The sequence below is a fragment of the Erpetoichthys calabaricus genome, chromosome 17 (genome assembly GCF_900747795.2).
Source record: "Erpetoichthys calabaricus chromosome 17, fErpCal1.3, whole genome shotgun sequence".
Classification (NCBI taxonomy): Eukaryota; Metazoa; Chordata; class Cladistia; order Polypteriformes; family Polypteridae; genus Erpetoichthys; species Erpetoichthys calabaricus.
In genome coordinates this window covers 83,357,950-83,382,181 of record NC_041410.2, presented here as the reverse complement: position 1 = coordinate 83,382,181, position 24,232 = coordinate 83,357,950, and the positions used below count along the sequence as shown (strand labels likewise).

The 24,232-nt window shown below is 38.7% G+C and overlaps 1 protein-coding gene across 1 annotated transcript in view; it reads right to left on the bottom strand.

Annotated features, from left to right (window-relative positions):
• The window catches only part of pin1 (peptidylprolyl cis/trans isomerase, NIMA-interacting 1), a 34,659-nt gene that overhangs the window by 758 nt on the left and 9,669 nt on the right, over positions 1 to 24,232 (bottom strand). The window lies entirely within an intron of this gene.

Sequence of the window (24,232 nt, the reverse complement as noted above, 5' to 3'; positions counted from 1 at the left end):
TGAAGCCTCCAGATGAGTTCATTATAAAACTGAGGCTACCAAGGGTACCGCTCTGATTTTAGATTTCTAGACAATTTCACTAAAAAAGCTGAGACAAGCATCTGAACACCTTCAGCTTCAAGCCCAGAGAAGAAGAAAAACAAAAACAAAAAAAAAAAAAAAAACTGGAAGTTTCTAGAAGAACTGCAAATATTAACCAGCTTGACGGTATTTTATGTTACATCAAGAAAACTTACAAATGGATTTTTTTTCAGGCTACAATAACTACATTTACTTTTAACCCTGTAGTAAAGTGAGATTTTTTTCTTATTGCTAGTCTTCAATGTCATTCTACCCAAGCATCTGTAATAGCACATTTTGTTTGAATACAAGGCAACCTATATTGCAGGTAAATCCTAAGTGAGAAAACACAGTTGATTTATAACAATGTACTAACTTCATCATAATGTTTAGGCAAAGACACTGAACCACCACATAAGCACTGAACCAGACTTACGGAAGGGTTATTTTATTTATTTATTTTATATATATATATATATATATATATATATATATTAGTCTGTTCTATATATATATATTATACATACATAGAACAGACTCTCTCATTCTCACTTTTCTTACTGTAAAAGGCTTATAACCACAGGTAGCAAAACATTTATAAAAACTAACCTTAACTGAAGGATTGAAATGTATGCCGGCATGGCCAACTCTGATCCTGGAGAGCAACAGTGGCTACAGGTTTTCACTCCAAATATTTTCTTAATAAGCGATTAGATTTTGCTACTATTTAACTTCACTTAATCATCTGCTATTTAAGACTCCGACCCTTTAAATCAGGGGTTCTCGACGTCGGTCCTGGGGGCCCACTGTGGCATTAGGTTTTTATTCCAACCAGCTTCAATTTTTAATTGGACTCCTGGGCTAATTAAGTAAACTGTTATTTGCCAGATTCTGTGTTGTGGGAAAATTTAGAAATTAAAAAACTAAGTTTGGTAAAATAAATAAAATATATATTAAAATGTACCAAGCAGTTATATGGGAATAATGTTTTTTTTTTTTCTTTTTAACAATATTTTCATTTTGATTTTCATTCTGTGTTTTGCTGGGTGTTCTAATTGATTAATTCATTATTTTCTAATTAGTGAGTAACGCTGAAGTAGTTGCAGCCTTTCATGATTCAGTGTTGTTTGCCCGGCTGTCTGCTCCGCTGGTTGTCATTATTAAGATACAATGAAGGGAGCAAACTGCACAGAGGAAAGTAAATATAATGAAAATCAACAAAAGGGAGTTAAGCATTTAAATCTCTAGCAAAAATGGAAATATTCCTAAATGTCTTATAAATGTAAAACATGCTGCAGTGCTTTCTTAATATAGAATAAGAAGAGAAAACAAAATACCAGCTAATTAATTGAGATCAGTATTATCAGATGCTGTTACCGATTATGAATCTGGTTGGAACAAAAACCTGAAACCACAGTGGGCCCCCAAGACCAATGTTGAGAACCCCTGCTTTAAATCAGGGCCGAGCAATGTCAGTCCCGGAGGGCTGCAGTGCCTTCAGGTTTTTGTTCCAACCTAACTGCTTCATGACAAGTCATTCAATGCTGATGAATCACTTATTACTCAAGTGACATTTTTCTACTTCACTTTAGTGGTCTCACTTGTTAAGATTTTGAACTCTTAATTGCTTACTTTAGTCTTTAAACAATGAACACAGCCATTTAATGGCTCCTTGTTAACAATAAGATGCAGATGACAAAGGAACCAGCAGTTCTCCATCTAGCTTGGCTCCATTTCCAGCCGTGTGTATTCATCATTCACTATTTGGTTTAATTAAGCATTTTCTCTTCAGTTTGAGTAAAGAACTGAAAATTTCTCCCCCGTTTTAGGCTTCAAATCATTTGGGTGGTACATGTATCATTAAAAAGCTTTCACCTGTCCGAGCCTCCGCTGACTGGCCTGTATCTCCACCCAGACATCATATTCCTCCCCCGTCAGAGATACATCCACCACGGGTCCTGCCGGAGTATCCAAGCTGACAGTTTGAAAATAAACTCCATCTGGTCCAGTACCCGACGTTCTCCATGTAATTTAGGCAGAATCGCTGACCAGTATGTTAGCCAGCCTAGCCCGGTCAGCTAACACCGTTACTAAATGCGATAACGCTGTTGTCAGCTTCAGTCTGCTGAACATCCGCTCACTCACGAGCAAGGGGCCTCTCATCCACAATCTCCTCACTGATCATAAGTTTGACTTTTTCTGTCTAACTAAGACATGGCAACAACCTCATGACTTTTCCCAATTTAACAAATCCACTCCCCCGGGATTTGTTTACATCTCTCAACCCTGTGGCTCTAGCCGGGGAGGAGGTCTCGTGTTAATGTATCATGAGAAATGGAAAGTCTCGTCGTTGTCTGTTCCTGCCCTCAGTTCTTTTGAATCTCTTGTGCGTCAATTAAATGGACCTATTCCTACTATTATTGGCCCCCTAAACCAAATAATGACTTTCTGAACGACTTTGCCGTTTTCCTTACACACTTATCTACTTTTTCCTCAAACATAATACTTCTGAGGGATTTCAATATACATATGGATAAAATCAATGCCCTTATTACTAGAGACTTTACATCCTGCCTTGAGAGTTTTGGATTCCAGCAGCATACGGATGTTCCCACTCAATCCAAAGGACATATCTTGGACTTGACTTGCTGTTTTGGAGTTACCCCACTTGATTGTACTACGGATGAACTCCCCATAACTGATCATTTTCTTATTCCATTCATTGTTAAACTTGCACTTTCCAACACTAAGCTTTCCCGTCTCATGTCTTTCTGTAATATTAAGAATATTAACTTAGACTCTCTTTGCTCTAGTATCAATTCCTTTATGGACATTCATAATTTATCCACTCTTGAAGAACTGGTCTCACACTATAACACTGGACTTGATGGTATTCTTAACTCTGTCGCTCCATTAAAAACTGGATCTGTTTCTTTCTCCTTTTCTGCTTCCTGGTTCATGCCTGAACTTCGGCTTTTGAAAGCCAAAGGCCGGCAACTTGAACGGTTATATAAAAAAACTGAACTCTCTTCACAAAGATGTACAAAAACCATATACTTTATTACAAGGACTGTATTGCCCAAACTAAATCTACTCACATTATTTCTTCCAATGAAGGAAACACCAAGTCATTGTTTTCACTACTTAACAATATCACACAACCCCTGGATTCTTTACCTTCTCGCCTTTACTCAACTGAATTTTGCAATTCCCTTATGTCCTTATTTAATGAAAAAATCCCGAAGACTCATCAGTTTCTCTGTACGGATTCCTCCTGTTCTTCATTTGAATTTCACCCACTAACTCACTTATTTTCCTCTCTTCAGCTTCCTACTTTCTCAGAAATCTCAGATCTTGTCTAAGTCTAAACCATCCACCCTTCAATTGGACCCCCTCCCTACAGTTCTGGTCAAAGCCTGCCTCCCCTCTCTGGGCCCTCTTATTTCTTCGTTCTATCCCCCCCCCCCCCCCCCTATAATCCACTCTTCTCTCACTACTGGTACTGTTCCTTCATCTTTAAAAACTGCTGCAATAACCCCAATACGGAAAAAACCTGGTGCCAATCCGAATAATTTCAGTAAGTTTCGTCCCATTTCTAATTTACCCTTTATTTCCAAAATTCTTGAAAAAACAGTGGCTATTCAACTTCATTCTCGTTTATCTCAAAATAATCTGTATGAACAGTTCCAGTCTGATTTACGGCACTTATAAAAATTACTAATGACTTCCTTATGGCAGCTGATTCTGGTTTAAATTACTATTCTCATCCTCCTTGATCTGAGTGCAGCCTTTGACACTATTTGTCACACTACTCTTCTTAATAGATTATCTTCGATTGGTTCAGATCCTACCTCTCAGGCCGCACTCAGTTTGTTCAGCTTAAAACTTTCACATCCCAACCTACCGCAGTTACTGCAGGTGGGCTCTGTCCTGGGGCCCCTCCTTTTCATTATTTTAACTCCATCCCCTTGGAAATCTCTTTTGTAAATATAACATTAGCTTCCACTGTTATGCTGATGACACCCAGCTCTATCTCACTAGCAGCCCTACTGCTTCCTTTCCACCCTCCTCACTTATTCAAATCCTGGTTTTCTTCAAATTTTCTTAAATAGTGACAAAACTGAGGTTCTCCTCATTGGTACAAAATCAACATTATCCAAAACTGATCATTTTTCATTTGTTATTGATAATTCCTCTGTCTCCCCTTCCCCACAGGTTAAGAGTCTGGGTGTCATCCTTGACAGTACTTTATCCTTTCAGTCCTACATCAATAACATCTCCCGGTCTGCATATTTCCACTTGCGTAACATTAATCGTATCCGCCCTTCCCTCACTCCCCATACCACTGCTATCCTTGTTCATAGCCTTGTCACTTCTCGTCTGGATTATTGCAATTCCCTTTTCTTTGGTCTCTCTCGCAAATCTCTTTATAAGCTTCAGCTGGTCCAGAATTCAGCTGCCCGCATCATTACTAGAACCCCCTCTATTCACCAGATCACTCCCGTTTTGTAGCAGCTTCACTGGCTTCCAGTTCAGTTCCAAATTCATTTCAAAATTCTCCTGCTAACTTTTAAGGCTCTCCACAACCTTGCCCCTTCATATCTGTCTGACCTCCTCCATGTTACCATTCCCTCCCATACTCTTAGATCCTCTTCCTCCATCCACTTGACTGTCCCCTTCGTCCGTCTTACCACTGTCAATTGAATGCTCTGCTCCCCAGCTCTGGAACTCACTACCATCTAAGCTTAGAAATATTGAATCATTTTCACTTTTCAAATCTAAACTTAAAACTCATTTGTTTAAGACTGCTTTTTCTCTTTGATTACAAATTGCTCTGTGATTTTAACTTTTGTATTTTACTTTTGTTTATAATCTGTGTTTTGTCTATTGTTTGGTGTCCTTGAATGTTTACAAAGGCGCCTACAAATAAATAAAATGTATTATAAAAGGAAAAACAAAATCGGATTTATCAACCAACCGACATGGTAGAGTTAAAATACTAGCAAGCCATGAAATTAAATAAGATTTGTTATTAGTGAGGATTGGCTTCTAATTAAGTAAATGGGTTGGAACAAAAACCTACAGCTACTGTGGCTCTCCAGGATCAGAATTGGCCACCCCGGCATATGCGATGCTACGCACAATATGCATAAATGCTTTGTGTTGGTGAAAGACAGCCATCTGCTGGTCTACAACTTGTGCTACTATGTTCTGCATATTTTTCTTTGAAGTTTCAACATTTTGACCCTCTTACAAATCTAAAATACATGTAGGGAAAGTTCTAAACAACCCAAGGTAAAATGAGAAGCACCAGCAGAAACAAAATGCTGTTCTACAGAGAAGCCTAAAAACAACAAATCCATAAACTAAGAGATACAATGCCATCTACTGGTCACAAAATATTACTCAAATGGAATTTTAAAAAGTTAGTAACTGTGCCAGAGCCTGTTACCTCACATTAGGACTCACTTTCAAAGAGGATGGTTGTATAGATGTACCTTATACAGTATACTCACGTATATGTCGGCTCTGGAAACCCGAAAAAAAATCGATCATAAAATCAGGCCCTGACTTATATGCCCATTCAAAAATGCATCTTTTTTTTTTTTTTTTTTTTTACATCTTCTTGCTCCCACTAATCTCGCAGCAGTTTCTCAGACGCATCAAATTACCAATTTCTTTCGCCACTTCAACAGCTTTTCATTTAAAACCAGTTTAATATTTTCTTTTCTAATTGAACGCTCCATCATAGATAAGGGATGCTCTTACGATAAAAGGTGTAGGAGGGTGTGGGATACAAAAAAAAAAAAAAAAAAAAAAAAAAAAAAAAAAAAAGGGCTGTGCTCTCCGTGGTTATTCTCTTAGGTGGGCGTTAGCAGATCATAATCTCTTGGATCAATAGCATGAGTTTTCCGCATTCGACTTGTACGACGGACATTATAAAATACCGGAAATGATAACGGTAAAATCAAGTCCCGACTTATCCACAGAAGAACTTATTCACAAGTATATATGGTACCTTATCTAAACACTGAAATCAGGTATTAGTAAGTTTAGGTAAATTTATCTCCTAGTATGGAAAATTTTGTATGCTGGTAGGCACTGATAAAATGGCTTAATGCTTTGGAGGTGTCAGGCTCTAAATGTGGTCTTAAAATACAAAAATGTTATCTTATACAGAAAAAATGAAGATACAGAGATGTTAAAGGCACTATAAAAAGATAAATACTATTTTGTTTTTTTTATAAACATGCCCGATTCAAAGAGGTTACTGAAAATTTAATTTCTTCCATCTTTACCTGATCGATTACAGATTAATCCATGCAGGGTGTGCACATCCACAAAATATTTCATAAGCTGTAGACATGTAACAGTCAGCCTTAAAGTAGAATACCGAAGGTTTTAATGTATGCACTATTCAGAAGTTGTAAACATGCCACCAATTTGGTTTACCTCCTCTAAAGAACATAAAAGGAAACAACATTAAAAGTATTGGCATTGTTTCTCCAGATGTTTTCTACTTTTCCTATGAAACTATTTTTACGGTCATCTGGTGTATCTGAATTGTCCTGGTACATGAAGGATTGGATTTTTTGTACTCTGATACCCCTTAAAAGAAAAGATAGTCATGTGGAGTAAGGCAGATGATGATCAGTCCAAGTATGACAAAATTGCTAAAATTAAACAGAAATTTAAATTCAGCTATGCAACATAGATTTCTAAATTGTATATGCAATGCAGCGGTGGTAGGAACACCGGAGGTAGTTACTTCTAGGTATATTTCATTAATGTAGTTAATGGATATTTTTATAGTTTAAGTTGGTTTTGTAATACAGAAATCTACTTTTATTTTGTTGAGCTTATTGAGTCAGCTGAAAAATAGTTTTTTTTTTTTTTAATTGTTTAATAAAAGTCAGCATAAGGGAACATCTGAAATTTTGAAATATTTTGAATATGAATATGTACAGTAATCCCTCCTCCATCGCGGGGGTTGCGTTCCAGAGCCACCCGCGAAATAAGAAAATCTGCGAAGTAGAAACCATATACTTATATGGTTATTTTTATATTGTCATGCTTGGGTCACAGATTTGCGCAGAAACAAGGAGGTTGTAGAGAGACAAGAACGTTATTAAAACACTGCAAACAAACATTTGTCTCTTTTTCAAAAGTTTAAACTGTGCTCCATGACAAGACAGAGAGGACAGTTCTGTCTCACAATTAAAAGAATGCAAACATATCTTCCTCTTCAAAGGAGTGCGCGTCAGGAGCACAGGCTATCAGAAACAGAGAGGAAAGCAAACAAATCAATAGGGCTGTTTGGCTTTTAAGTATGCGAAGCACCGCCGGTTGAAGGCGGCAGCTCACACCCCCTCTGTCAGGAGCAGGGTGAGAGAGAGACACACAGAGAAAAACAAAACAGTGAAAAATTAATACGTGCCCTTTGAGCTTTTAAGTATGTGAAGCACCGTGCAGCATGTCGTGCAGCATGTCGCTTCACGAAGCAGCTGCACACAGAAGGTAGCAACGTGAAGATAATCTTTCAGCATTTTTAGACGAGCGTCGGTATCGTCTAGGTGTGCGAACAGCCCCCCTGCTCACACCCCCTACGTCAGGATCAGAGAAAGTCAGCGCAAGAGAGACAGAGAAAAGTAAGTTGGGTAGCTTCTCAGCCATCTGCCAATAGCCTCCCTTGTATGAAATCAACTGGGCAAACCAACTGAGGAAGCATGTACCAGAAATTAAAAGACCCATTGTCCTCAGAAATCCGCGAACCAGCAAAAAATCCGCGATATATATTTAAATATGCTTACATATAAAATCCGCGATAGAGTGAAGCGCGATATAGCGAGGGATCACTGTATTCTGATAAGTTTTTTGCTACATCACATTTTGGATGGGATATACCGATTTATCCCTTCTTTGAAAAAATGCTAAGGGACACTTAGAATTTTATGAGAAACCTCAATGGGGTTGTAATTTATAGTATACAGTAAATTTCTTGGATGAAATGTTATTTTGAGGGAGGTTCTCGTTCAGAATTTACAAAATCCACAGATCATAAGACACTAGAACATGCAATTAGCGTCCTTTCAAAAACGATGATTAAGAATTGACACTTTCACAATTTATGCCCATGTGGTATTTGCTCAAAAGAGCATTTTTATTAATGCAATACAGTAATCCCTTGCTATATCACGCTTCGACTTTCGCGGCTTCACTATCACGGATTTTATATGCAAGTATATCTAAATATATTATATATCACAGATTTTTCGCTGGTTCACGGATTTTACTTCTGGTACATGCTTCCTTAGTTGGTTTGCACAGTTGATTTCATACAAAGGACGCTATTGGCGGATGGCTGAGAAGCTACCCAATCAGAGCATGCGGTTAAGTTCCTGGGTGTTGATTGTCTCAGAGATGGAGAGCAGCATTCGATTCCGGTTTGCGCTAGCCAGCATCTCGTCTTGCTCATTCAGCTTTAACGTGTTTCGCTGTTTAAAGAGTTAACTTTTGTGCGCTTTTGTGTTTATCTTTGTGCATAGTCAAGCCCTTTGTTACGTCTCCAAAACGATCTGCTACTGCTTCCGGGGCCATGCCCAAGCGCCAATAGAAGATGCTAGGGATTGCTGAAAAGGTAGAAGTTTTGGATATGTTGAAGGAAGGGAACAGCTACGCTGTTGTAGGACGCCATTACAGCATTAATGAGTCCACGGTTCGTTATATTAAGAAGGAAGAATAGAATACAAGATCTACGGCCACAGTGTTCTTTAACCAGGGTGCGAAACGAGTTGTAAGTGGACGTAATAAGGCGGTAGTCCGGATGGAATCTGCTTTAGGGATTTGGATTGAAGACTGCCGGAAGAAGAACATCCCCGTGGACACCAATATCGTCTGAGAGAAGGCCAAGCAATTTCAGGATAGGTTTGTGGATGCCGGGGAAGCTCAAGACGACGTCGCTCAACTTGGAACTTCTGTTGAATCCCCCAGCAAGAAAAGAGAATTTACTGCCAGCAAGGGCTGGTTTGAAAAATTCAAGAAAAGGTTTAACTTGGCCAGCGTGAACCTGCATGGAGAGGCTGCCTCCGCAGACAAAGCCACAGCCGAGAAATATGTCGCCGACACGTTCAAGGCGATCACTGAGGAAGGCGGATATCGGCCTGAACAAGTGTTTAATACGGATGAGACTGTCCTATTTTGGAAGCGGATGCAGTCTCATACTTTTATCACGAAGGAAGAGGCAAAAGCTGGGGTTTAAGGCTCACAAAGATCGCATCATGCTGGTCATGTGTGGCAATGCTGCGGGCTTTATGATAAAGCCTGGGCTCATTTATAAGTCCAAAAACCCCCAGGACCTGAAAAACAAGAATAAAAACCTGCTGCCTGTGTACTGGATGCACAACCTGAAGGCCTGGATTATGAAACTCCTCACGTTGGATTGGTTTCACCAATGTTTCATCCCAGAGGTAAAAGATCTGGCAGAGAAAGGGCTGGAGTTCAAAGTCCTTTTACTTTTGGACAATGCTGGAGGTCATCCCTTGTATCTCTCCTACCAAGTTCTTACCGCTGAATACGACGTCACTGATTCAGCCAATGGAGGCAGTCGGAACTGAACCGGGAACGCTTGATTTCAAGTCCGCAACTCTTACTGCAATGCCACGGAAGCTGTTGCCTTATCGTTGAACTTTTCGTGAAAGTGTTTATTTGATGTTTGGACTTCAGGCCTCATACATTACATAGATTATGCCAACATTCTGTCATTTACTGTTAAAATATGAAAAACATTTGTTTTAACAATGTGTTTACACAGATTGTAGAAACGGAACACACATGAAATGCATGTGTTCCAAATAATGATCTATTTCCACTCTAAAACTCCAGAACTTCACTCCCAGATAATCAAGGCATGAACTGGGAGAACTTTGTGCACATTCTGCAGCGGTGGGGGGATGGAATAGCAGGCTGCTTGTCTTTATCTGCACATTTACCAGGACAAAAGACACTGATGGAGAGGTGCAACGGGATTTAAGGATCTATGAATTTTTTCAATGGCTCTGGTAATTCTAATGTTAAGTACTGTGACATTTGTATATATCATTTTTTGTAACTGAAGGTGTCCCACCTAAAGGTTTTGAATTTTTCCTATTGTGTGTGTGTGTGTGTGTATTGTGTATATTATATATAAAAATTCTTTTCGTGTTTGAAACGGAAATTACGTATGACCACGCGATATGGAAATTACGTATGACCACAGAACATATTATAATACAGGAACTAAACTTCGTTTGTGGACGCCATTTTTATATCATCTTTACGAATTATTATTTGTGCGAGTTATTTTACGGATATTGAAAAGAACACAAACACGCCGATCTCTCTCATAGAAGTGCGCCACGTGTCGTCCTCTCTGGACTATATCGCTGAGCTGTCCACCGCCAGGCACGTTCTAACAGGGAAGTTTTATTTATTCGTCCACATGACTGTCGCAGAAACTGCCACGTTGCAACTTTTTTTTTTTTTTTTTTTTTTTAAGTTGGCAGTACTTGATAGTAGAAGAGATGAGGAAAACAGCTTTGCGTCTTTCTACTTTTTAACTTCGCCGAACTGTAAACAATGTGAAGACGAGACCGCCTTCAGCGGCGAGGGGTCATGAGAACAAAGTGGACGCTGGGAGGCGTGGAATGTCGGACAGTTCCACCGGGTCGAGAGCTTCCCAGTTTCGGGCAGCGTCCTCTCTTCTCGCACTGTTTGTGACACTTCAAGGGCCCCGTCTGCTCCTGGGAGAGTGGAAATCTTTGCGAATGAGTGTACGCAGCGCCATCGAAGCAGGACTCTGTTTGTAAATTGCCCTGCACGACTACTTACTGTCCCTTAAAGGGAGTTCAGGTCACTAAAACCTCGCAACATTCAAGGTTACTTTTGTGATGAATTATTTTAAGAAGTAAATCACAGGCACATAGTGCAAGGTTATCAGGCAGAAATTTGGACGATCACATAGAAAATGTAGTTTCTATACCACAGCGGTCATGTAGCCCCTTTCACAAGTAATCTACTACTGAGAAATGATCCAAATACATTTTAGCTGCTGTTAGTACTACTTACCTGTTGTGTTATAGCGCCTTTAAAATGTAGTTTACCCGAAACCACTCCAGTAGTGCTCAATGTATCTTTACTTCTTAAATGTTAATGTTTTACTGTTTAATAATTTACAGACTACATTTTAATTTTTTTCCCCTTGCACTCAGTGAGCGAAGCCACTGGGTAATCAGCTAGCGTGTGTGTGTATTGTGTATTTATATATATATATATATATATATATATATATATATATATATATATATATATCTCCATATTACTAACCGAGAATGCTAAACCAGATGGACGCAGGGACATCCGGCCATGGGCCGTAGCCGCAAAAAGACGTACTGCGCAGGCGCCCCAAGAAATGAGGGGCCGCGAGAGGCGGACAAGACCACAGAAAAAAGGAGTGAGCACAGAAAAAAAGGAGTCAAAGAAATGAGGCGGCGCGAGCACAGAAAAAAGGAAAAGGCACAGAAAAAAGTAGTCAAACGCAGGCAAAGCACGAAACCCATTGCACACGAAACTAGCACACAAAAAAAAAAAAGAAGACGCTCACACACAACAGCAAGGCAAATCCCCCCCCCCCCCCCCCCCCCCCCCCTACAGGCACCGGACGGGACACACAAAGAGGGGGATTGAACAAGCCCCTGGAACACAAAAAGAAAGAAGACACTCGCGCAACAACAATCCTCACCCCCCCCCCCCCCACATCAATAAGAAGTGACACCCAAAGCCAGATATCTAAAGGAAACGTCCATATTAAACATACGTCATCTCAACACCTTCACACTAGGCAGCATAGGTGGATCTCCTTACAATAAAGCACTATTAACCGTTCAACTGCAGAAAAGGCTCCATATTAACAGTGAGTGCGATCCTCCTTATTACTTAACCATATTTCGCACGCTGAGGAACAAACAAGTCATGAATACACGGTCACGGGTACAAAACGATTCGGATCGGATAACGGGACCAAACACACGAACACGAATGAAACAACAAAATACACGGGGGCGCATACAACGCGCTTCAGAAACTCCGGGAGAAAAAATGTCTCGGATCAAAAAACGCAAAGCTCAAGTAACCCCGTTACAGAGACGTGCCCAAATGGACAGACACAATGAACGTAGACGCATACAGCGCGCGTCTCAAAGTGCTGCATCGAAACAAGCACGATTTCAAAAGAAAGAGCTCGCGACTCAGACATACAAAAAAGGGAGCGAATAGACAGAATAAATGAACGAAGATGTGTACAACGCGCATACAGTGGTGTGAAAAACTATTTGCCCCCTTCCTGATTTCTTATTCTTTTGCATGTTAGTCACACAAAATGTTTCTGATCATCAAACACATTTAACCATTAGTCAAATAAAACACAAGTAAACACAAAATGCAGTTTGTAAATGGTGGTTTTTATTATTTAGGGAGAAAAAAAAAAATCCAAACCTACATGGCCCTGTGTGAAAAAGTAATTGCCCCCTGAACCTAATAACTGGTTGGGCCACCCTTAGCAGCAATAACTGCAATCAAGCGTTTGCGATAACTTGCAATGAGTCTTTTACAGCGCTCTGGAGGAATTTTGGCCCACTCATCTTTGCAAAATTGTTGTAATTCAGCTTTATTTGAGGGTTTTCTAGCATGAACCGCCTTTTTAAGGTCATGCCATAGCATCTCAATTGGATTCAGGTCAGGACTTTGACTAGGCCACTCCAAAGTCTTCATTTTGTTTTTCTTCAGCCATTCAGAGGTGGATTTGCTGGTGTGTTTTGGGTCATTGTCCTGTTGCAGCACCCAAGATCGCTTCAGCTTGAGTTGACGAACAGATGGCCGGACATTCTCCTTCAGGATTTTTTTGCTAGACAGTAGAATTCATGGTTCCATCTATCACAGCAAGCCTTCCAGGTCCTGAAGCAGCAAAACAACCCCAGACCATCACACTACCACCACCATATTTTACTGTTGGTATGATGTTCTTTTTCTGAAATGCTGTGTTCCTTTTACGCCAGATGTAATGGGACATTTGCCTTCCAAAAAGTTCAACTTTTGTCTCATCAGTCCACAAGGTATTTTCCCAAAAGTCTTGGCAATCATTGAGATGTTTCTTAGCAAAATTGAGACGAGCCCTAATGTTCTTTTTGCTTAACAGTGGTTTGCGTCTTGGAAATCTGCCATGCAGGCCGTTTTTGCCCAGTCTCTTTCTTATGGTGGAGTCGTGAACACTGGCCTTAATTGAGGCAAGTGAGGCCTGCAGTTCTTTAGACGTTGTCCTGGGGTCTTTTGTGACCTCTCGGATGAGTAGTCTCTGCGCTCTTGGGGTAATTTTGGTCGGCCGGCCACTCCTGGGAAGGTTCACCACTGTTCCATGTTTTTGCCATTTGTGGATAATGGCTCTCACTGTGGTTCGCTGGAGTCCCAAAGCTTTAGAAATGGCTTTATAACCTTTACCAGACTGATAGATCTCAATTACTTCTGTTCTCATTTGTTCCTGAATTTCTTTGGATCTTGGCATGATGTCTAGCTTTTGAGGTGCTTTTGGTCTACTTCTCTGTGTCAGGCAGCTCCTATTTAAGTGATTTCTTGATTGAAACAGGTGTGGCAGTAATCAGGCCTGGGGGTGGTTACGGAAATTGAACTCAGGTGTGATACACCACAGTTAGGTTATTTTTTAACAAGGGGGCAATTACTTTTTCACACAGGGCCATGTAGGTTTGGATTTTTTTTCTCCCTAAATAATAAAAACCATCATTTAAAAACTGCATTTTGTGTTTACTTGTGTTATATTTGACTAATGGTTAAATGTGTTTGATGATCAGAAACATTTTGTGTGACAAACATGCAAAAGAATAAGAAATCAGGAAGGGGGCAAATAGTTTTTCACACCACTGTATGACCTGCCAGAAAACAAGCAAGCAAGACTCCAAAAGCAGAAAGCTCAACTGACCGACATACAAAAACGGACAAGGCTCGATACAAACAATGCACGACGTAGACTGAAACGGACTTTTGGCAAAGCGGAAGCGAATCAATTAAAACTACAAAATAGCGCGTCACAAATAATGGACATGCAACAACGAGGCACTCAAACGCCACAAGCAAAACATGCCCGTCGCGGACATCAACGCCAGACAACGCCTTCAATAATGAGTCCACTATTGAGGAAAATTCATTGGGATTAATGAATGTCATTTGCAATCATTGTCATTCACTTAACTTCCCAGAAGAAACAACTGGCAATACAAATAATGAATTTACACGTTGTTGTCAAAAGGTGCAGATTAGACTGCCTCCTTTACATTCATATCCTGAATATCTACAGAAGCTTCTAACTAACGATGTGCCTGAAAGTAAAAACTTTATGAACTGCATTAGATCCTACAATAGTTCATTTGCTTTTGCATCTACCGGAGTACATATCAGGCCACCAAAAGGCAATGGCCCATACTGCTTTCGCATATGTGGTTAACAAAATGCACTATTATGTCCAAAAAATATTAATGTTAATCACATTAATAACCAGGTCATTTCATTACTTCCTGGAGAGACACGGCTCTTTCTCAGCTCTGACAAAGTTGACTCTGATGACAACAATGAACATCTGAATTTCCCCTTAGAATATTTGAACACTATTAACCCAGACGGATGACCACAACACAACCTTACCCTTAAAAACGGTGTTATTCAAGCAACAGTTCTTACAGAATCACATGCTAACAATACTGTTCTCATTCCTAGAATTGACCTTACGAGTTCTGACCTGGATTTACCTTTTACATTGAAACGCCGACAGTTCCCCATTAAACCTGCATTTGCCATGACCATCAACAAATCACAAGGACAAGCCATGGACAAGGTTGGCATCTACCTCTCTGAACCCGTTTTTGGACATGGACAACTATGTTGCCTTCTCACGTGTTCGACGTTCATCTGACGTTAAAGTTATAAATGATCCATGCCAAGGAAGACTCATTCAAAGACAAGACACCATCTTTACTACTAATGTTGTATACAAAGAAATATTCCAATAAAACATTACTCTATGCCAAACACTCTATTTTTTATTTATATAGGCATCATCCAAACCTGCACACTATTCTATATCTAATTCATACATCTCACTCTTTGTCATGCCCCAACGCCAGGGGTTGGCGAGCGAAGCGAGCAGGGGGCAGAGCCCCCTAGTATGTATGTATGTGTGTATATATATATATATATATATATATATATATATATATATATATATATATATATATATTACACACACAGTGTTAGGTCCATAAATATTTGGAGAGACTAACTTTTTTCTAATTTTGGTTATGTACATTACCACAATGAATTTTAAATGAAACAACTCAGATGCAGTTGAAGTGCAGACTTTCAGCTTTAATTCAGTGGGGTGAACAAAACGATTGCATAAAAATGTGAGGCAACTAAAGCATTTTTTTTTTTTTTTAAAAAAACACAATCTCTTCATTTCAGGGGCTCAAAAGTACTTGGACAAATTAAATAACTGGAAATAAAATGTTCATTTCTAATACTTGGTTGAAAACCCTTTGCTGGCAATGACAGCCTCAAGTCTTGAACTCATGGACATCACCAGATGCTGGGTTTCCTCCTTATTAATGCTCTGCCAGGCCTTTACTGCAGCGGCTTTCAGTTGCTGTTTGTTTGTAGGCCTTACTGTCCGAAGTTTAGTCTTCAACAAGTGAAATGCCTGCTCAATTGGGTCAAGATCAGGGGCCTCATGTATAAACAGTGCGTGCGCACAGAAATGTTGCGTACGAACGTTTCCATGCTCAAATCGCGATGCATAAAACCTAAACTTGCCGTAAAGCCACGCACATTTCCACACTACCTTATACCTTGGTGTACACAATTTCTCCGCTCGGTTTAGCAGACTGGCGGCACCCAGCATCAAAGCAGTGCTACTGTTCCTGTGTGGTCACCCTTTCTTTCTTAGCTCCACATTCCTGACGCGGCTTTATAAATACATTGAAACTAACTGCATATTGTTTATTAGTGTAATGCATCTGATTGTAATTAACCTGCAGCAATATAATGGTCCAGAGAATAGCCATAGTATTCCAAATACCATAACTGCTTTAGCGTTGTAACTCTCACTGCATCTTCTTCTTTCAGCTGCTCCCGTTAAGGGTTGCCACAGCAGATCATCTTTTTCCATATTACTCTCACAGCACCACTCGGAGTATTTATATCACTGTATCTGAGTGGGGAAATCACAGCAGCAGCTGATTGGAAAGAGAATTATCGGTATACAGCATGAAGCAGACGCTGCCTGAGCCACGGCAAAACACTTTAGAGACTTCCCAGTACGGACTTCGTGGTTTAGAAAAAAAGTTTCATCCCAAGAACTATAAACGCACACGGTCCATCAAGTGCTCCTTATAGAACTGTTTGTACTTATAAGTACAATTACCTCACTGTAAACTTAAACTACAGTTATAATATTGCACAACCTGCGCCACTTTATAACGCGCGTATTTACATACGAAGATGGTAATCATTTTTAAGATGAAATGCAGCAAAATATGTTGATTATACAGATAAAACTAACTTCATTTAAATAAATAAATAAATAATCTGTATTGTTAATAATTAAACATGTGAGGACACGGTGCCGCAGCGCTAGCTAGTTCATTGATTGTTCCTGCATTGCGTTGTATTCTTGCGCTGACGCGACACTGGAAAGATAGACGGATAGAATAATTAAACATGTACTACGAAGATATTTCCATGTTCCTTAAAAGTTCTGAAGAATCGGCGTTCTAAGCTTACAAATGGCTTCACGGCTATTACATAGCTGATTGTGTGGCGAATGGGTATTTGGAGAAAGAAAAGTAAGGACAGGAATTGGAGGATAGTACGTTTGAAAGAGACAGTACTTCTGTGATAAATTATGTCATTGAAGGTCGCGCATGGCGCAGCAAGCCTCTTGCGTGAGATATGAACAATCACTGCGCCATCGTGTTCCCATGTTTAATAACATGCTTTCATTCCTGTCGTCATGAAAAAGATATCACGTATACATCTCAGTATTTTAATTATTCAGAGAGCTGTAATATCACGAATGTAATGGATTCTGTGTCCTGTCGGAGAAAGAGAAAGAACGGAAGCACGTAGTGATTCACACACATAGAGCACATCGAAGATCAAACACAGAACAAAGCATTTAACGTGCTACTTGAGAAACTAGTAAAATAAACGATTTTAAGATGAAGTTTATGATGTTCTATTTTAATGACAAAATTATGCAATTAAAGTGGAAATTTCGAGATTAAAGTTGACATTGTGCTTTTTCCCCCCACTGTGTGCCTATTTTTTTTCTCTGTGCCCTAATAAGCTTTCATATGACACTCAGACGGTCCGCTGAGAGTCGCCTTTTCACGCCGACTTTGATATGCGATTTCTTTTTTATTTCGGTCACTGTGCAACTTTGTGAACTTGAGCTTTCAAGTTTCTCCGACACTGTCACCTGATCAACTTTCATTTGTTGATTATACCACTGTTTAAACCAACAAATAGTACGTTTTTCCTTTGCCTCCACTTGGTATTCGCTGAAATTCTTATATTTTCCCCCGTGCTTTTCCCCCATTGTCTTTTCACAGAAGGCTATTTATATCGATTTGCATATTCAAAGAGGCATAATTCTGGGATGAGTTGGGGCGGGACAGAAGATGTGTGCACATGCATTACTTTTCACGCTGATCGGGATTTATGTAGTGGAAGAACGTGAAAGTTTGCGTACGCACAGATTCCTACATCTGGATTTTTCTGTGCGTACGCACATTCCCGCTTTTGTGCTTACGCCATGTTATAGTGCGAGTTCTACGCACGGCGTTATACATGAGGCCCCAGGTCTTCTGCGTTGCCGAGTTCACTAGTGCTTGCTTTCTTTCTCCGGTTGTACCAAAACTGTAGATTTTGCCACTCGTAATATTGTAGCAATTTCTCGGATGGGTTTTTTCTGTTTTTGCAGCTTTAGGATGGCTTCTTTTACCTGCATGAAGAGCTCCTTTGACCGCATGTTGTCTGTTCACAGCAAAATCTTCCACATGCAAGCACCACACCTCAAATCAACTCCAGGCCTTTTATCTGCTTAATTGATAATGACATAACGACAGACTTGCCCACACCTACCCATGAAATAGCCTTCGAGTCAATTGTCCAATTACTTTAGAGCCCCTGAAATGAAGGGATTGTGTTCAAAAAACGCTTTAGTTGCCTCACATTTTTATGCAATCGTTTTGTTCACCCCACTGAATTAAAGGTAAAAGTCTGCACTTCAACTAGCATCGGAGTTGTTTCATTTAAAATTCATTGTGGCAATGTACAGAACCAAAATTAGAAAAAAGTTGTTTGTCCAAATATTTATGGACCATATATTATATACAATATTTTATATATATATATATATATCACACATATATATATACATATATATACATATATATATATATATATATATATATATACATATATATACACACATATATATATACATATATATACATATATATATATAATATATACATATATATATATATATATATATATATATATATATATATATATATATATATATATATATATATATATATATATATACATATATATACATATATATATATATATATATATATATATATACACATATATACATATATATATATATATATATACACATATATATACATATATATACATATATATATATATATATATATATATACATACATACACACACACACACACACACACATACACAGGGAACTCCAGTTTCTGTATTACAACGAGGAAGAGGCCGGAGCTGCCTTGAAAGTTTGAATATTGTAATCTGTTCAGTTAACCAATAAAAGGTATTATTTTGCAAGATGTCCCATTGCATCCATAATGGCTAACACGGTACAACACCCTACTACTAGTTAATACACTGAAGAACGTTGCCAAGAGTAACCAAAGTACTTATTAGAAAGTATCGGTATAAACTTCAGCATTACGTAGTTTCACAACCAGAACTCTCTTCATGTTTGTGTGGTGTCAGAATCTTATGGATATTCTTGGTAAAGATCTTGAATAGGAAAGTGGAGAATGTGATAACAGGAATCAATAAATTGAAAAAAAAAAAAATCAGGATATTTTTCCTGTTTAAAAAGTTACCAGGGTTTATTGATGTATATTGTACATCAATAAATAATTTTTTTAAGCAATTAGATTCAACAATAACCTCATTTATTTGGAACTCAAATCATCCACGTATCCAAAGAGCGACCCTACAAAGACCTAAGGCAGAAGGCGGCATGGCTCTACCTAACTTTCAGTTTTATTACTGGCCAGCAAACATACAAGCTATAAAAACCTGGAGACAAATAGATGAACATACACAGGCCTGGTCCACAACAGAAGTAAAATCCTGCAGTACTTCTTTATATTCCCTGCTTTGTGCCCCAATAAATGCAAGGTATCGGCAATATACTAATAACCCAATTGTGCTTCACTCACTCAGAATATGGAACCAATGTAGAAAGCATTTTAAGATGGAGAAGCTTTTATCTGTGGCACCTCTGCAAGAGAACCACCTCTTTCAAGCCTCGCAAACATGCAGTTTTTAATATCTGGAAAAAACTTGGGATTAAATTGCTCAGAGATCTTTATATAGACAACATCTTTGCATCCTACGAACAATTACATTCCAAATTTAACTTTCCAGCTACACATTTCTTTCACTATCTTCAAATTAGGAACTTTGTTAAACAGAACCTGCCCGATTTTCCTCATCTTGCACCCTTGTCCATGCTGGAAAAAATATTGCTCAATTTCAAGGAATTAGACACCATCACTGCAATATAGAAATTATTTGACAGTCCCTCCCTTTCAAAGATCCAAGAGGACAATGGGAAAAAGATCTCTTAATATATCAGAAATGGAGTGGAAAGTAGCAATGCAGAGACTTCACTCGGGCTCCATATGCGCAAAGCATACAATTATTCAACTCAAAATAATATATCGAGCACATCCGTCTTGCCTAAAACTGTCCAAAATGTTTCCAGGGCAAGATCCAACCTGCGAACACTGCAATCAAGTCCCAGCCCCACTGGGTCACATGTTTTGGGCCTGCGCCAAACTAACAATTTTGGACCAAAGTTTTTAAGTGCCTTTCAGACAGCCTTGGTGTCACAATCCCTCCTAACCCATTAACAGCTGTGTTTGGTGTTCTTCTAGATGGGTTTAAATTGGAGGACGGATGGACAAACAAACTGATTGCATTCACTACACTTTTGGCATGCAGACTTATTTTGCTAAACTGGAAGAATCCTAATTCTCCTCTTTTAAGTCAGTGGGTAACTGATGTTTTATACTATTTGAAATTGGAAAAAATCAAATATTCAGTTAGAGGATCTGTACAGAATTTTTTTAAAACCTGGCAGGATATAATCAATAAAAAATTTTAGAATAAGCTCTTAAAGCACCGAGTAAGCAATTATCTCCGTATTTCTTTTTCTTCTCCATTCATCTCTACTGGCATATTAAACTCATCAATTTAGGTATGTTTACAAGCCTTAAGTTTTACCCCATTGGCCTCTCTCTCTCTCTGGTGGGGGTCGACTAGCTTTTCAATCCTATTTTTTTGTAAAAATTGATCGATTTGTATGAAGGACTACAATAAAATTAATTTAAAAAAAAAAAAAAAGTTCCCAGGGTGATTGTATAATGTATTTACTACAATTACTACTCAAGATCATTTAAAACATAGGTCAAAACTATAGTTCTAAGGGGGTAGTGTACATATATTTTAATATGCCCATAATCAAAGTTTTTTGGGGGGATTTAAGCAATTACAGCTAAACATGCACAGAATAATATGCATAAAACATTAAAAAGGGATTGAATAAATATCCAGCAGCTAATCATATTATATCAATGGTCATAACGTGGAACAATCTAAACACCCTGTATTAGAAATCGTTATAATCGCTACTCCTTGGAAGTTGTCTAACAGGATTTGAGGCACCAGGAAGCTACTTCAATATTTAAAATTGGGAATGGTTGTGCCAGCTGGCCTTAACAAGGCTAACAAATTTCACCTGCTTTTTATAAAGGAAGCCCCTTGCTAGTAGTGATGGCGGCTAAAGCCCTGTGCAGATTTTGGGACTTCTTGATTGTGCCTGAAAAAATCTGAAGCTTGGGAACTTCAAAAACAGTGACATCTGGTGGTTTACAGAAACCTTTGCAGACGTGAGCTCAAGACAGTTAGTGGAAGAAGCCTGCATACAATCCCTTCTTGATTGCATAGCTTCAATCCACCACATGCACTACAAGCTTAAGACTGCTCTACATGCTCATTTTGATCTTATGATACTCGTGTCGTCATTAAAATGTACGTTACTATGCACAGCAATTTTCTACAATAGAATGTTTACATGTGTTGTCCAAAAGACGTTAACTTATTGCCCCGATACCATCATGAATATACTATATGACACCACAGATTAAAAATTGTGTTGCAACTTTTCATGTGAGATTTCTGTACTATGGCAATGTGAAAAAAATGTATTTTTCTCTCATCAGTGTTTGAAGACTAGTAGTACCAAGGAACAAATAATCATAGCGGGGTTTAATGAGCTTGTGAAACAGGGCACAATGAAAGAGACAATGTACAAGGGAGTAAGGAATGACAGGTTATAAAGGTTCACTACAGATGAAAAGTATTTACCTTATTGTCATATAACTGTATTAAACTAAACTACATTCTTAATCACTGTTTTCCAACTCTTGACTCCATACGTAATTCAATATCGTCTGTATAACACAAGTGGTAGATTCACATTCCCTTTTAAAGCACAGAGACCTTGTCCCTGTGTTTTAGTGACAATCAACGCTTTGGACATCAATCACATAGTAATTAAATTTAGATATGAACTTCGATATATACTGTATCAACAAAGCGTGTTTCATTACAGCAATACGAGATTTGATGCTTTAGTGTCAAATCTCATCTCTACTTACTAGTAGTAAAAGTATACTGCCATACAGGAGGTAAAGAAGAAGGTAAAAAAAAAGACAAAGAGTATGTTGATTTTGAAAGAAATAATAGTAACTGCTACTGCTTCCTTTAGTAAGTAACTAACTGTTTCTTGAATACCATCTTTTTATGTGGAAAATGTGCGTTTATAAAGTTTATATAATGTGAAACAAGTTGCTATATGGGACTTAAGCTTTCCTTTGAAACAAAGGATTCCTAGAAGATTTCTCTCTAATATTCAGGACTGAGGATTTAAAAAAAAAAAAAAATTGTGATCCCCCGCCTATCGCGGAAGTTACGTTCCTGACCCATCAGCGATAGGTGAAAATCTGTGATATAGAAAGACCATATAAATAAACTTTAAGACTTAAAATACCCCTCCCACAAGCTTTAAACACAACTTTGTAAACACATATGATATGTAGATGTTGGGCTAAGGATAGGAGTAACACCTCTCTTTATATATATATATATATATATATATATTATATATATAATATATATATATATTATATATATATATATATATATATATTATAATATATATATATATATATATATACTATATATATCAAAAAAAAAAAAATCTTGGTAGGGAGCCGAGACGCGATCTTCTCGGAAGACAATCTGACGTCCTGCGAGACAAGTCAGTGAGACAGGACAGCTGCTGTACAGGCTTTTAAATGATTAACGCGCACAACACACACCTTGGCAGAAGCAGCACAAGGCCAGTAGCTGATCCATCCGCTTCTCCTTAGCGTGCATTCAGCTCCCCCCCCTTCACAACGCGAGCGGGAAGGACACAAAGTGGCAGGAGTGTAGCGCACCTCCAGGGAGGTTGAGCGAAGCGATCGAGACCAGATCATTTCAGAGAGACATTTTGAAGACACGTGAGACTAGACGTTAAAACCTTAGGAAGCAAAACCCATGAGACGGTGACTTTTGAACGTCACGGCCTACTTACAAACAATTTAAAACAAGTTCACGGACATCTAACCTAGCAGTTGGAATTCTTTTGGCAGACACACTTCAGGTGCTCCCAGCTCTTAAAACAATGACAAGCAGAACACGCAGCTAGCCAGCAGCAGCAAGCCAGCAGATGATCCGAGTGTTTCTCCTTACCGTGCGTTCAGCCCTCACCCTGCCCCCCCACCCCTTCAGAACGCTAGCGGCAGAGACGCGAAGTGGCAAAAGGACAGGTGTTGTACATGCTTTTAAATAATTGATGCAAAGTGTGACAAGCAGAACATGCAGCTGGCCAGCAGCAGCAGCAAGACAGCAGCTGAACCGATCGCATCTCTTTAGCGTGTTTTCAGATCCCCATCCCCAAACACAATGCGAGAAGCGTTATAAGTTCCGCGAGAAAATAAGCAGGAAATAAAGGACAAATATTGTTTTACAGTAAAAAATGAAAATAATGCATATGTAACAATTCCCATGAAAATAATCTCTTTAAATTGTTTATCCGGTAAACCAAACCTGGGGGTGGGCGAACGAAGTGAGCAGGGGGCGGAGCCCCCTAGTAATAATAATAATAATAATTAAAAAAAATCAGATATAGCAGGGGTGCGATAGCTGAACCGCGATATAGCGGGGGATCACTGTACACTGGCTTCAATACATTTTGTAAAAATATGACTATCCACATATGAAAGGCACATGGCAAATCATACACCTCAACCAGAGGATCGAAAGCTTTACCTCTTAAGAGTTTTCCTCACAGTGGAGTGCAACACTGTAAACATACACTTTCAACTAAATGGTAGGTGACTTTGTTAGGAGGTTTATGGCCCTCTTTTACAAGAGATAGACAAATTTGTGCACAAGAATAAGACTGACCTTATTTACAAAAGGCGCACAAGAAGTAATCATGTGAAAATATGTTTTAGTGCAAAAAGCTGAATACTATTTTTGCTTAGGACATGAGAAAATTCTACTGAGCCAAAATTTTTCATTTGTATTTATTGTACTATCAAAATAAACTAATGTGTATTTGATGTAAAGCTGAAAACAAATCCCACAAAAGCAAAAGCAGTAGTTGTGTCAGACTGC